Source organism: Labeo rohita, chromosome 16, assembly GCF_022985175.1.
Source record: "Labeo rohita strain BAU-BD-2019 chromosome 16, IGBB_LRoh.1.0, whole genome shotgun sequence".
In the NCBI taxonomy this organism is placed as follows: domain Eukaryota; kingdom Metazoa; phylum Chordata; class Actinopteri; order Cypriniformes; family Cyprinidae; genus Labeo; species Labeo rohita.
Genome location: NC_066884.1, coordinates 10,916,318 through 10,931,201, shown reverse-complemented (window position 1 = coordinate 10,931,201; position 14,884 = coordinate 10,916,318). Strand labels below are relative to the sequence as shown.

At 36.8% G+C, this 14,884-nt stretch overlaps 1 protein-coding gene across 1 annotated transcript in view; it reads right to left on the bottom strand.

Moving 5' to 3' along the window:
- Positions 1–908, bottom strand: part of adgrb1a (adhesion G protein-coupled receptor B1a) — a 106,538-nt gene extending 105,630 nt beyond the window's left edge. The window contains 1 exon segment of the mRNA XM_051131286.1: positions 369–908. The gene's annotated coding sequence lies outside the window, so the exon portion shown is untranslated.
- Between the last annotated feature and the right edge of the window lie 13,976 nt (positions 909–14,884).

The window sequence follows — 14,884 nt, the reverse complement described above, 5'->3', positions numbered from 1 at the left end:
AGCGCAAGCTGTCTGCCGAGAACGACCAACACAGATATACGCATACGAGTTCAGAAATCCTATACAATTTGAATTATACAGATTTGTCGTGTGATTCTCTGATGTAACACTTATAAAGAGTAGACAAAAGATGTAATAGAGTTGATGAGAATGACCCTGGTCTCTATCAATGTGTGCGTAAAAGGAGATATCGCTCAATTATTGTTGACAAGGCATAATTGATATGAGACTATGATTAAATTAACGAATAGCCTGTATTATGATGTGTAAGCAAAAGCATTTCATTTAATTACCATTTCAAGTGGTCTGAAATGGGTAAAATGTAGGCTCTGTAATCACATTCTATATAGATCATAATGAGGGTTTACCTCCAAAAAGTTGGCATGTCCCATCTGTTTGTCTGCACATAAAAAGCCTTCGACTATTCCTCCAACTTGTTCAGAATAAGTTCGGTGTATTCATTCTTTCAACAGGCAATATCTGCTTGAACAATGACACAAAAGAAGGTCTGTTTGCTCCAGTGGAAGAGAGGTGCTCATAAGACCGAAAAAAGCAACAAGCATCCATAAATTCACAGCGGATCCTGTTAATGTGTGTTTCTGTTCTGTCACTTCTGATAATGTTACTCTGTTTCCCCAAATGTTTATTGTTTAATCCAGCCCGCAAGTCGTAATGGTTGTCCCGTTTTCCGGAGAAAAAGTCCTGAAGTGGTGTGCGAAGGCTCCAGGGAGGTGTGCGGTGAGTAGCCCAGGCTCGGGTCGGGTGTTCTCTCGGTGCGTGTCGAGGCAGTGGGAGTCTTCCTCTCCTCGCCCGCTCTGTCCACACAAACTGGATTCAGTGTTTGAAGGCAGGCAGTTGGGCACTAAAGCATATATCCAGCAGCCCCCCCTTGTGGAGCAACAGCATTGCGTGGGTCACACCAGAATGAAGGAGACACAACGATGAGAAAGTGAAAATGAAGCGCACAGAGAGAAAGACAGAGAGAGTGAGAGAGCGCACAGAAGCAGTTGTTTAACCCATTCAGAGCCGATTATAAAAATAATTATAATATATTTGTATAAATTTGTATGTATGTATGTATATATATATATATATATATGTATGTGTGTGTGTGTGTGTGTGTGTGTATGCATATTTAAAATATTAAATAAATACAAATGTAATTTACAAAATGTATACAACATGTAAAAAGATGTTCTAATGACTATGTTTTTCATCACTTCTGCGCGGCATCTTTTTAAAAAAGACGAAATTTACCACACTAACAGTTACAAAATGCCACTTTTATGGATATTTTCATTGAGGAAACGTGATACACAGCAACCTGCGACGTCAATTTGCAACAGATATTTGGCGCCAAACCACCGGAGGTGCGCTTGGATAACGCGGCTCGGCTGTTCGCGGTTTCTCCAGTGTTTGGCTCGTGGGCGGCCACCTGCTCACCGCGCGCGCTCGAGCTGGAGACTCTGGGTTCTCCAGCTCGAGGGCGGGGAGTGGGAGGCTTCTTATGCTAAAGCTGCGCCTCATGGAACCGATCGGAACCTGACAGAAGCCGGGAGAGCAATATTACGCAAAAACATGTCGTCATGGCACCAGACGCCGCTTTCCTGTTGCGCAAAGGATGCAAATGATCAGCTGGCATTCAGGGCAACCTGTGCCATGTAAACATGGGGAAGTGTGAACTCTTTGCAGCATAATCTGTGTAAAACCAATAATTATGCAATATAGGAATGATGAGTTAAAGGTATTTCTAAACCATATGCTCTGCAAGTTTGTTTTTTAAAGAAACAGCCCTGGTGAAAAAACCAGCATATGCTGGTAGGTATGTTTTGATGCTGGAATGCTGGTTAGGTAGGTTTTGATGCTGGTTTAAGCTGGTCCTTTGCTGGTTTATGCTGGTCCTTAGCTGGTTTTTGCTGGTCATGTTGCTGGTCAAGGACCAGCATAAACCAGCAAAGGACCAGCTTAAACCAGCATCAAAACCTACCTAACCAGCATTCCAGCATCAAAACATACCTACCAGCATATGCTGTTTTTTTTGAACACATACAATTTTGAACACATACGCGTGTACTGTTGTCTTTTTGCCCATTCGTCAACATTAACGTGCCATGTCTTTATATATCCAATAACTTTTATTTGTTTGAGTTTTGCCCTGGACTTAAACATCCCACATCAGGAAAACACTCTGATGTGGGATGTAAAAAGAAGAGCTTGCAGAAACATACGTAAGTAAAGGTTTCCTGTTTTTCATGTGGTACAATAAAATAGAAATATGCATTGTGTTGTCTCAGTTTAGAGCATTTCTCCTTTTGTGCTTCACAGAAGAAAGGTCACACCGGTTTGGAATAACATGAGGGTGATTAAATATTGATGGAAATTCAATTTTTGGGTGAGTAATACTATACAAATCCCAAATCCCTTTGGGATTACCCCAAAATATCCCTTCAGGATTCATTGATCTACTTTACCTTTCAGATATAGATCTATACCAGTCCTATCTTCTTTTCCACCGTGTGTTCAGATGTCAGGTACAAATGTGTTGCATTTATGTTCAAATAACTCTTATTATTTATTTCAGTTTTGCCCTTGGCTTGGACATCACAGCTGGGAAAACCCTCTGATGTGAGACTGAAGGAGAAAAATGTGTTTCCGTGAGCAAGAGCATGAGTAAAGGCTTCTTTTCTCACATATCCACATGCAATAGAGAGATCCACTGAAATGCATAATGTCAACTTCAATCCCCTGCCCCAACCCACACAAATCTATATACACTTACAGCTCACAGCATCTGCATTATCAACCATTCTAAGCTATGATTTATTCACCAGATTGCCATAAATTGGTCTCTAAAATATTTGACATGACAGATAAATCCAAACACAGCATCTTATTTGTTCACATACATGTTCTGATTTGTATACAGACCAAAAAATAATGTCTGCATGAATGAGCGATGCCTAAAATAGCTTAAAGTAAAAGGTTCTGCCTCCTCAATGAACCTCCATCCTCGCATCTCGTCAACACTTTCAGACAGTTATTGTGTGGCTCCTTATTTAGTCTGAGCTAAAAATGGAAGTGTACTGTGAAAAACATACACTTTGGTAAGGTTTCACCTTAGATAGGCCTGTAAATGGATCTAAAGTTAGACGTCACTCAGTGATTAGGTAGAAATATCTATCTATCTGCACTTAAATTCAAGGCTTTTTATTTATATGCTTTTTAAAATTAAAAAAAAAAAAAACACTCTTGCTTTATGGTTATATGCATTTATTTGAATATAACTTTGTTTTAATTATACTTCTTGGCTTTCTCAATTCAAATCTGAATGATGCACAATCCTGTTGGGGGGATACCAGCATGCAAAAACCACAACATGTGCTGCTTCAGCAGAAATTATTGCTATCTTAACTGTTATATTCAACAGTATGCTTTGAAAGGATAGCCCAGACCTTTTGCCAGTGAGTTGGTGGTTGATTGTTTTAGGGAGGTCATTCTCACATTGAAAAGCAACTTTCAGTGAATCACAGCTCAAAGGCAACAAGAGACTGCAGCACTGGAGGCCAGAAAAGCTGTCTTGAGTCTTATTCCTGCCACAGAGGCATAGTGTGTGAAAATTTCTGCAGATTGAATACAAGTCGGGCAGCAGGCAGTGTTTCAGTTGTGCTCAAGGGGGCAAATGACAGATGCAGACCAACCAGAAACGAGTGAGCTGCAGTAATCTAGTGGAGAGATAACTAAGGCCTGGATGAGTGAGGAATGTAGAAAGGGCATCAGTTTTGAATTATATCTTATCTGTGTTAGTACCATCTAACTTGTCATTTTCACAGCCCTTCCTTTTTTGAAATCCTATTACAGTCATTAAAGGCATGTCTGCTGGCATGCCTGTGTAAAAATCCCTCAGCCATACCCTGAGGTTTTTCAATAATTTGGATTCAGATTAGGATGAAAACAAATACCGTGTAGAAATGTGAATAAAATACAAGTGCAACACTAAATGCTGTCTGTTACCATCAGTGTAATGTTCATATCACAAGCTTCATGTACAACTTGACTCTATCAAAAAGTGATTTAATCATGCTTTATTTATGAAGCAAGTGATGTTGTTGATTTGCTGACTTGTTTGTTTGTTTGTCTTATACCCAAGGTGTTTGTTTTTTTCACTGGTGTGGTTGTTGCAAAGATGGTGAGGCTTTAGGACAGCAGTCCCTGTTCTATCTAAGCGTCTCGTCTTGCTGGAATACGGGGGAGGTTTGGACGTGTGAACGCACAGCACTGTGGGCTGCGTTTCTGCTGAGAAAGGAAGAAGGAGAGGGGGATGAAAATATGTGTCAGTTTTAGAGTCTCAGATGAGTAATGCAACCATCTGCCTCTGCCTGTGAGTGTTTGCATGCACATCTCGTATATGGACCGTCAGATGCAAAAACACACGCATAAACACCTTGTTAGAGAAGTGGTTAAAAGAATAGTTAAACAAAAACATGTAATTCTACAAAAAAACAGACCAAAGTCTTGAAGACACATAATAGCTTTATCAAAATTGCATTCACACTTACACAGTCAGATTATTGAATTAGTTGGACTCGAGAACCAGATCAGTGATTGAATCATCCTTGTTAATCATTCTTTTCAATAAACCGGTTGATTCAGTTCACAAATTGGATTGAACAAATTTGGTTGAAATTACTGATTTGTTCATGAATCAAAATTCAGGTCACTGGCTCAAGCAATCAGTTGATTTGGTTTATAAATTAGTTCAAGAATCAAATTTCAGTCCACTGACTCGACTCAATTATTTGGTTAAAAATGGATTAAACTATTGAAGTGAATGGACTGATTTGTTCAAGAATCAGAGTTCAATTCACTGACCCAGTAAATCATTTGATTTGGTTAAATAATTGGATTGAACTATTCAGTTGAATGAGCTGATTTGTTCAGAAATCATAGTTCAGCTCACTGACCCAATAAACTGGTGATTTGGTTTCCAAATTAGATTGAACTGTCCATTTGAATGGATTGATTTGTTCAGCAGTTCAGCTTATTGATTGAATGAATCGGATGATTTGGTTCACAGATGGCATTGTGTTCAACTGAATTTGTTCAAGAATCAGAATTCAGCTCACTGACTGAATTAATTGGTTGATTTGATTTACAAACAGGATTGAATGATTCAGTTTAACTGACTGATTTGTTAGAGTTCAGTTCACTGTCTAATGAATTGGTTTATTTGGTCTGTAAATTGGATTGAACAGCTTTATTGAACTGACTGATTTGTTCAAAAATCAGAATTCAGCTCACTGGCTAAGAGATGAGTTGAACTGGCTTACCAATTAGTTCAAGAATCATATTTTAGTCCACTGACTCAATATGTATTTAAAAATGGATTAAACTGTTCAGTTGAATGGACTAATTTGTTCAAGAATCTTAGTTTAATTCACTGACTCAATAAACCATTTGATTTGCTTAAAAAATTGGATTGAACTATTCAGTTGAATGAGCTGATTTGTTCAGAAATCATAGTTCAGCTCACTGACCCAATAAACTGGTGATTTGGTTTGCAAATTAGATTGAACTGTCCATTTAAATGGATTGATTTGTTCAGGAATTCAGCTCATTGACTGAATGAATCGGTTGATGTGGTTCACAGATGGCATTGTGTTTGACTGAATTTGTTCAAGAATTAGAATTCAGCTCACTGACTGAATTAATTGGTTGATTTGATTCACAAACGGGATTGAATGATTCAGTTTAACTGACTGATTTGTTCTAGATTTAGAGTTTAGTTCACTGTCTAATGAATTGGTTTATTTGGTCTGTAAATTGGATTGAACAGCTTTATTGAACTGACTGATTTGTTCAAGAATCAGAATTCAGCTCACTGGCTAAGAGATAAGTTGAACTGGCCATTTGAATGGATTGATTTGTTCAGCAATTAGAGTTCAGCTTACTGATTTAATGAATCAGATGATTTGGTTCACAGATTGCATTGTTCTGTTCGATTGAATTTGTTCAGGAATCAGAATTCACCTCACTGACTGAATGAACTGGTGGATGATTCACAAATGGGAATGGTTGATTTGGTTTGTAAATTGGATTGAATGGCTCGACTGAACTGACTGAGTTGCTCAAGAATCATAATTCGGTTTGATTTGGTTTACAGATTAGTTCAAGAATCAAAATGTAGTCCTCTGACTCAGTGAATTAAACTATTCAATTGAATGGACTGATTTGTTCAAGAATTAGACTTCAGTTTATTGATTCAATGAACTGGTTGATTTTGTTCACAAGTTGGATAGAACAGCTAAGTTAAACGGTCCGAATTTTTCAAGAATCAGCTCACTGACTCAATGAATCATTGATTTATTTCACAAATTGGATTAAACAATTCAGCAGAACGGATTTATTTGTTCAAGAATCCAAGTTCTAGTCTCTGACTCACTGAACCGGTTTATGTGGTTCAGAAAGTGATTGAGCGATTCGACCAGACAAACTGATTTGTTCAACCTAGGGGGCACGATTCAGGTGGGGGCCGTGATGACAGTTTTATCTGGGGCCCAAGAAATTCTAACTGCAGCTGTGATTTGATGTAACAAGAAAAGAAAAATAATCTTTAAAATATAAAAAAAAAAAAAAATCTTCTTTCTGAGTCCAGCATGTTATGGAAGGGTCAGATGCAACTTGGCAGGGTGTAGCTCTGTTCCTGTGCTGAAATGTGCTGTGCTAGTCATTCAGCTGAATGCTCGCTCTGCTCTATTTGGTTCAGCATCCCTTTCTGACTGTTTTCCCTCTGAAGAGAGCGAGAGAAGAGAATCTCCTTGTTCGGATGAGTGTCAGAGAGTTTGACCTCAGGCTAGAAAGGTCATGGCTGTGGAAACAGAGTAAGCATTTCATGTGCGATCGCAAAAGCCTGGAGGTCATTACAATCCTCGCTCTCTGAGGGAAAACCTGTATATACACACACACACAGAGATATAAACAAACAGCCGGGCCATATGCTGTCACAGCTGAAAATAACAAACACTTTCACACCATGCATATGGACGGTTCTCAGGGTTAAACCCACCGGACTTCCTTTTTGTGCATGGATATTATTAATCTTGCTGATCTACTATTCCCAACACACAAGAAAACTTCAAAAGCTAGTATATTTCACATGAAAGACATCCTGCAATTTCAACAGACTCAACGAATCAGTTCCACATGAAACAATCTGATAGCTTTGAATATGAGAATAATCCAGATGAGATGAACTTGCAGACTTGAAACGGCAACCATATGGTGGCACTAAATTCAGCAAGTAGACACATCTACCGTTCAGCTCTGATGGGAGGAGCAGTGTTTGAAGTGCTATGTTAATAATTGTTTCCTCTCTTTGCGCACTTCATCTCTTTTCATTTCCTCTACACGTTTCTAATCTCCTTCATTGACTTTTTTCTCATCTGCCTACCTTTGGCCTTTGATGATTGTAGCAGGGATTGTAACCCTTTTCAGTAAAACCTGCTGATTTGCCTTGGAAAATGGAACAGAGACACTGTTTATACACTCTAAAAAATGTTGTGTTAAAAACAACCCAACTAAGGTTATTTGTCAATCCAGAGCTGGGTAAATATTGGACAGAACATGTGCTGGGTTATTTTGACCCAGCTGGTTGGGTTAAATGTTTTTTTTTTTTTTTAATCAAACATGTTAGGTTATTTTTTAATGTCAACTATTGTTTAAAAATTATTATATTGCTGGTTTAAAATGGACTGGAACTTATAAAAACACACAGAATTACTAGAGGCAACAGCAATAATCAAAAAATGAACATTTATTATTAAGCAAGAACATACAGACATAATATGATGAACTGAATTTATTTGGATGAGTACAGAATAGTTTACAATATCATATACATTTAAACTCATTTAACAAGCATTTTATACATGAAAATGTTACATTTAAAAGTAGAATCTTAATTTGAGTGTATCCAGCCATTCTCTGTAATTTATTTTTACTGAAATAGTGCTTATTCTCATGCCTTGTATTGCTGAAATCTGAGCCGGTGAAGGGCTGCTGTTCGCCAGGTTGACTGCGAACTTCAGACCGTGGCCTTGCGTTTTACTCGTAGCTGAAAGATGCCATGATTGACTCCAAAAACTGGCCATAAACAAACAGCACTGACATTAGACAACATATTTTAAGATTAAACAATAATAAATAAAATCCATTTAATTTATGCAAGGCAAAAGGCGTTTCCATCCTGCGAAACAACCGCTGCTGACGCAGCTTATTGACATCTCGTCTTTATGTTGCGTTGCGTAAAATAATACAATTTACAGCACAGTAAAGACTTTAAAAAATAAATAAAATAGATACAAACCTCTATTTTGCTGAAGAAGTGAAAATCAGAGGCGCTGAGAACCGCTCTCTCCTGTAAAGCACTCAAAAAGTCTGTGGTCTGACTAACTGTAACTCAGCAGCTGGATTGTTTCGTCAGAGACAGGCTCAACCCAGCAGTTGGAGGTTTGCCAGGATTTCACAACAAAAACGGTACCCCGTTAAAAATCACTTTCTGTGGGGTAAAATACACGTGTTTTTGTCAGGGATCCCCTGGTAAAATCTGCATTCCAGGGGATAAATATCACGTTTTTGGGGTCGCTTTAACCCGCGGCAACAGTGTTAAAGTAGCCCAATTCCGCAGGAAAACCACAGACTTGGCAACTCTGGTAGCTAGGTAGAAAAAAATAACCCAGCGTTAAAAATGACCCAGCAACAGTTACAGAAAAACTACCCAGCCCCTGGGTTAAAAATATTAAAAATAACCCAATAAAATGACCCAACGGGCTAAACCCAGCATTTGGGTTAAAAAAATAACCCAGCATTTTTGGAGTGCATATGTAAAGTGTCTGTAATGTTTGTTTGTTTTTTTCTACTAGACACATATAAGGTTGGAATAGCATGAGTAAACAATGGCAGAAATTTCATTTTTTGCCTTAATTATTCTATTAAGTAAATCTTTCTTTAATTCACTGCCATCAAGGTAAAACATTAAAAATATCTCATTAGTGATTCCTCTTTTTTATGGAAAAAAGTGGTGCGGTTTCATTTGACATAAAACAGCTCGATAAACGTGAGAACAAGGAGACTCTTTTAAAAAATCTGTTCGGTCTGTCTTTAGCTCTTCAGGAGGGATTTTCTCACCCTATTCTTTCCTATTCTTGGAGTTCAGTGAGTGATGGATGCAGTGAGAGGCTGATACGGAACCCTTCCACACCTTTAATTAACAACAGATCTTAAACAGGATCAGTCAGCCAAAGCTAATTCACAGGACACTGCCATTTTGCTGCTGTGCAATTCCTTAAAATTCCTTCAAATCACAAGCTTTAGCACCTCTCACGTTTCCACATCCACTTCAATCTCACAGACACACAGTAGAAGAAAGAGAACTTTTCATGCTTTTCTAAATTTGATAATTTCTTGAGTCTCTGTGTAAGGTTATTTGACTGTGACCTACGCTTTTGGTTTACGCCTGTAGACGTTTTATCTAATGAGAAGCTAGTCTGCAATTCACAGAGCTCTTAATGGAAATTGGTCTGTTCATTGAGAGAATTTGGGTTCAGATATAGTTGAGTGAAATTGTGTAGATGATATCAGGTTCATCCTGCTTTAATGCAGCAGTCCGAGGGAAATTAAGTAGGCAGTTGTCCAAAAGCAGAGAAATTAAGAGAAATAAAGATAAAGAGAGAATGTTTTTCAAATATTAAAGGGATAATTCACCAATTCCATGTTGCTTCCGATCCGTGTCAGTTGGAACATCTTTATTATGCATTACATTGATCAAAGTTGACAGTAAACATTTCTATTAATTTGTATAAACATATTTATATTTCAAATAAATGGTGCTCTTTTGAACTATGTATATTTATCAAAAAAAATCATGTGACGCTGAAGTGAGGAGTGATGATGCTGAAAATTCAGCTTTGTCATCACAGAAATACATTACATTTTAAAATATATTAAAATAGAAAACAACTTCTGTTCAATTGTAATAATATTTCGCAGTATTATTGTTTTTATTGTATTTTTGGTCAAATATGTGCAGCCCAATTGGTGAGCATGAGAGAATTCTTTGATATACAAAAAAATCTTACTAACCCCAGACTTTGAAACTCTTTTTCTGTTAGATTCAGGTTAACTGGGTTCACGAGTGAGGAAAACAAATGCATTCAAGTCACTCCTGATGAGGACAACAGTCAGAGGTTATGAGCAGTTGCGCACAGCAGGATGAGGAAGAATACAAGGAAGTGTTGTTGTCTGATGGCAGCAGGTGGAAGAATCTCCAGGAGGGTTTCTTACAACACTGTGGTAGGATAAATCAGCTGTTATAGGTACAGATGTACCCCTGCCACTCTCTCCAGTGACGCCAATGAGGAAGCAGTATGAGTTGGTTCAGGTACCTATGGGATTGCAAGACAGAACATTAACTGTAAACAGTTCTCCAAAAGAGATGCTCTGTTTAAAAATGTCCTGGTTTTACATTTAAATAAATACTTAATAATTTATTCAAATAATACATAAGAGAATAGTTCACACAAAAAATGAAATTAGGTTAAAATGTACTTACTCTCAGGCTATTTAAGATGTAAATGGGTTTGTTTTTTCATTGGATCAGATCTGGAGAAATTTAGAACATTACAGTGAATGGGTGCCGTCAGAATGAGAGTATAAACAGCTGATAAAAACTTCACAATAATCCACAAGTAATCCACACGACTCCAGTCCATCAAATAACATCTCCTAAAGTAAAAAAAAAACTACATGTTTGTAAGAAACTAATCCATCATTAAAACTTTTGAACTTTTCTGGTGTTCATAACTACGCTTCTTCCACTAAAAGTTCTTCCCCTGTCGTCCCCTCACATCAAAATCCACCAACATATTTTGACAAAACAGTTTTGACTGTTTTCAGAATAAACAGTGTTTGAACTGTGCATATTTCTCTTCTGATTCAGATTACTTTTTTATTGAAAAAAGTCATATTATGGATAGAGGACTCATATTTTAGCTAGAAGCAATGATTTGAAGTTGAAAACGTCTTAATGATGGATTTGTTTATTACAAACATGCAGCTTTTCGATTCACAAGATGTTAACTGATGGACTGAAGCTGTGTTGTAGATTATTGTTATGTTTTTATCAGTTGTTTGATCTCTCCACAGCACCCATTCACTTCAGAGGATCCGTTGGTGAGCGAATTCTGTTCTGTTCTGCTCCGTAAATCTGTTCTGATGAAGAAACAAACTCATCTTGAATAGTCTAAGAGTGAGCAAATTTTCTGCAAATTTAGGTAATATTTAGATAATTAATATTCATTTCATTTCATTTTGTTTTAAAATAAGTGATAACATTTGCTTTAAACAGATCCTGTAACGCTGTCAAACTGAACTGAATAGCGTTAATACTTATAAATAAATTTGTCACGATTAGAACTGCTGCTTTCTCAATGTCACTAAAGTGGTCTGTGTTCCTAGATAAATATCTTACACATACACACACACACACACACACATACACACACTGCTTTCTGCTTCTCAGTAGATGACAAGTGGGGCCGGTTTGAGATGTCATCCATTCAGGCAAGGTGAAGCCGCCTGGGGAGAATTGGACTGCACATTGCATAATTCACCACAAGATGCTCTAAACTGATAAAAGATTAATGTTTATAGAGTCTTTGTGGAGGCAAACAAAAAGGAGTGACGTCAAAAGAAAAGTGTACACTTAGATTTGGAACGCAGATAACCTAATATGAAAGCTATTTGAGCAATTAAATGTTGTTCGGGCAATGCTTATGAGATATTTCTTTAAATATATGTTAAAAACAAATTAGACATTGGAAATAAATTATGCAGAAAGTATAGAAGTGTGAAATTTCCATAACATAGTCTACATAGTAAGAATTTGATGAGAAATATTTAGGAAAGTGATCTGAGAAAGAAGTAGGATTGAAGCAGAAGAAACCATTAAGAATTTGTATTATTTTTTTTCTTATAGAGTAATGCTAGTTAGAGGATCATGCTTTTAGAAACACAGCAGTTGATTTAAAAAAAAAAAAGTAAAACAATTGCATCAATATCTTTTTTGTAGCTTCCTCGCTGCTAGAATCAAAGGAATGTTTTATGAGAAATAGACAGCGTATAATCCTAATAGCCTATCGAAACCTCTGCAGTGAGTCCCATTCATAGACGCATATGATTCGGCTTTGTGGCCCTGGGCATCATCAAACCAATCAGGCAACTCAGCAGACCATGTTTATAAGCTACCAATCAGACACGCCTCGCCTGCAACTCAACCCCCTCCCCTTTCCTGACACGCCAATCAAAGCCCCCCCACTAATGACCCTCACACTAATGAAATCATCTACCTGTGCAATTCCACAGCAAGCCATTTTTGCTGCATCACAGGAACTCTAATTATACAGACATGATTCAGTAAACACTTCCAACGAGAATGTTCCAAAATATCATTCAAAAGGATGATTCCTTAGTATTATAGCATTAGAGGCTGGCCTAGAAAAACCCAGAGGTAGACGTTGAACAGAAGGAGCATTGATGTAGTTAAGTTTTAAGTTGTGTTGATATAAACGAAGAAGAGGGGGAGGAAAAATCTAGATGAATTCAGAAAGCAACAAACAGCATTATTATTCTTCTTTAACCAAACGTTCACCACATTCTTAAGTCGAAGTAAGTGGAGCTCTGTAGAATTGTTGAAAAAAGTTGTTATTTTTGTTTTCTTTGCACACAAAAAGTATTCTCGTTTCTTCATAACATTTGAACAGTTGAACCACTGATGTCACATGGACTATTTTAACAATGTCCTTGCTATCTTTCTGGGCCTTGAATGTGGTAGTTATGCAGGGTCAGAAAGTTCTCGATTTCAAGATCAAAAATATCTTAATTTGTGTTCTGAAAACGAACAAAGGTCTTTTGGAACGAAGTGAGAGAAATTAATAACATAATTTTCATTTTTGGTGAACTATTCCTTTAAATGTTACTTCATATATATACAGTTTTTTGCAAAAGTTTTGGAACCCCTTGCAGAATCTGTTAAAATGTGAATAATTTTAACAAAATAAGAGAGATTATACAAAATGCATGTTATTTTTTATTTAGTACTGTCCTAAATAAGATATTTTACATAAAATATGTGTACATATAGTCCACAAGACCAAAACATAGCTGAAATTATTAAAATAACCCCATGCAAAAGTTTGGGAACCCTTGGTTCTTAATACTGTGTGTGGTTACCTGGATGATCTACGATTGTTTTTTTATTTTATTTTTATTTTGTGATGGTTGTTTATGAGTCCCTTGTTTGTTCTGAACAGTTAAACTTCAGAAAACTTCAGAAAAATCCTCCAAGTACTGCAGATTCTTCAGTTTTTGATGAACAGGATGAAAATGTCCAACTTTTTCTTATTTTGCTGAAATATATATATATATATATATATATATATATATATATATATATTTCATTTAGTACTGTCCTTCAGAAGCAACAGAAGATAACTGCATGTTTTTTTTGCTGTAGTGTGTCAGTAGGAAATATCAGTTTACATTTCTAAACATTCATTTTGCCATTAATTATAATAATCCAGTGAGATTTTTGTATGGAGCACAGGCTATGGAGCACTCCTTGTGCAAATGGAGATCTGATCTCTCCATCATTCAATCCAGTCTGTCTTGAGAAACAGAAAAAACGGAGACAGACTAAATTCAGAAGAACTGTGGCAACATCTCCAAGATGCTTTAAGAGACCTATATCTATAAAGCTACAGTACTGTTAAAATTTTTAGGCAGTCTTAGGCACATAAAATGAGGATGCTGTCAAAAATAATGTCATAAATAGATTTTCTTTATCAATGAACTTATATTAACTAAAATAAATCAGCATTTGATGTGACCATCCTTTGCATTTAAAGTAGCTTTTGCCCTAGGTAGTTTTTCAGAGTTTTTCAGGTAGCTTTGCAGGTAGGTTACTTGAAACATCTTGGAGATGTTGAAACAGTTCTTCTGGATTTAGTCTGTCTCAGTTATTCTGTTTCTTCATGTCATTCCAGAGACAGACTGGATGGTGGTGAGATCAGATGTCTGTGTGGAGCACTGGCTGTTGTCAGACTGGTTGTGCAAACAAAAATCTCACTAGATTATTACAATTAATGGCAAACAGAATGTTTGGAAATGTAAACTGATGTTTCCTACCGACACACTACAGCAAAAGATAGAAATAACTTACTTTAAACCATTTTTAGCTGGTGAAAATACTAGTGGCCTAAGACTTTTGGACAGTACTGTATATATATCTTAAAAATTGAGTTTGTGTACACACCTTTTAGAAGAAACGTAATTTATCAAAATGATCTCATGAGCATCTTTGAGGTCCACCTGTTTGTTGGTCAGAACTATAACCAACTAACCAACCATTCTAACAATACTCTGACTTTCTCTTGACTTCTAGCTATATGGTTTTAGGATAAGGATTTAGGATTTGTTGCATATTGATATGTTTGCTTGTTCTCTTTGCCTTGCTTGGTCGCTTCACTAATGTTTTAATGTGTCTTAATAATTGCTGTGCTCATCAACACTCTGATCCAAGAGAGGAAAGGCGTGCATTAATTTAGCAACTTATTACATTACAATCTGTCCAAAGGAAACAAATTATTGGCAGACCATATAGTGTTCTGCACATAAGAACTAACAGAATTATTATTGAATACCTATTATTCAAGTTTTTATTGGACACTTTATGTGTAAGGCTGCCAATGTATAATTTCTGAGCCTTTCTGAGTTCACTTTACTTCTTCTGCAAGTGTGTTTGTGTGTGTGGGGGACTCGGGACTGATTAGAT